The sequence below is a fragment of the Octopus bimaculoides genome, chromosome 28 (assembly GCF_001194135.2).
Source record: "Octopus bimaculoides isolate UCB-OBI-ISO-001 chromosome 28, ASM119413v2, whole genome shotgun sequence".
NCBI lineage: Eukaryota > Metazoa > Mollusca > Cephalopoda > Octopoda > Octopodidae > Octopus > Octopus bimaculoides.
In genome coordinates, this window is record NC_069008.1 from 18,332,949 (window position 1) to 18,334,603 (window position 1,655).

Sequence of the window (1,655 nt, forward strand, 5' to 3'; positions counted from 1 at the left end):
GAGGTGGATGTAGAATTAGGAGTGGGTGTGGATGGGGGGGGGCGGAATTCAGTAGTGGTGGCGTTGGCGGTGGTGTGATGTCGGGCGAGGGAAGGCTTCAGGGCCTCCCCCCCCCACAAACCCCGCGGGTTATGGACGTTGATGATGTTTACTTTGAGTAATGAATTGTGGTGGTGGTTATATTTCAGACATGTCCATCCCGTCATTTATTCAGACATAGTGTATCTAGGAATACATTATATTTCCTTTTTCAACGGAAACTTCCACGGGCGTTCGGTGACGTAAAACTCAGAATTGTTAAATATATTTTAAAACACATACAGAAGCATTTTGAAATATATATATATATATATATATACGACGGGCTTCTTTCAGTTTCCGCCTACCAAATCCGCTCACAAGGCACTTACCCAGCGTGTCACGCAGTGGGACTGAACCCGGAACCATGTGGGTGGGAAGCTAACTTCTTACCACACACATACATACATACATTAATGAGAGGGATAATGAGAGAAGAAGAAGAAGAAGAAGAAGAAGAAGAAGAAGCGGGGAATAAAAGCGGAGAAGTTAAAAGAAAGGGAAAAGATCAGAGATAGAGAAGAAGGTGGGGAATGGTGAGAGAGAGGGGAAGGGAGAGAGGGACATAGAGAAGCGCAAGGTAACAAAGAGAGGGGGAGTGGAGCAACCACCAAGAAGGATGAAGGGGAGGTAGAGTCATTGAAAGCCAATTTTAATGGCGTCATTACAATAAAGATTGAAGTAGAAGTTAACAAGGAATAAATAGTTTGATGAACCTTTATTAGTTTCCTGTAGTGGCCCTTTATGTTAGGGAACCGTTGGAGTTGGCCCCTTTATTTGTGTGTATTGGTGAGAGTGGAGGGAGTAAGTGTGACGAGAGTCGTCTGTCACAGTGAATAGATTCAACGAAGCAGACGACAGTTGAAGGAGGAAGACCAAGACATGGACGACAGACATTCAGATCACATTTATACAGATTTGCTATACACACACACATACACACATGCGTAGATATAGACATTCGTTCATACACGCGCGCGCCGTAAATGTCTCACCTCTTCCATTCCCCCATCACCTGACCCCCCCCCCCCCTGGTCATTGAAGGAAAATGGAGAGAACTACTTCCGGTTGTCATATCTCCGTAAGTCACCTGACACCGTCGCTCTCCCGTCCATTGACTTTGGCAGATTAACGGATCTTGGGGAACATAAACTCTCTCTCACACACACACAGACTATACACACGCACATATATACACTCACACCCTACGTGCACAGACGCACACCATACACATATGCATACATCTGCATCTACACATACACACACACATATAAACATTCACAAACACACACAGATTCGTTAAACTCTGATTATATAATCAGATTATTTATTCAGTACAGTCCTCGATGTTTTGGCCAACCCTCGTGCGTTAATAAATAAATTATTATTATTATTATTATTATTATTATTATTATTATTATTATTATTATTATGTCTCTGTGGCTAATGATATAAAACATCTTTTATCGCCCTTGTTTTCTTGCCCGTGTAACACATAAATCTTTAACGCTCGTGTTGCGTGTAATTGTGCCTCATCTCCTGCCCACAGCTCAGGGGTACAATACGTTATTCAGCAT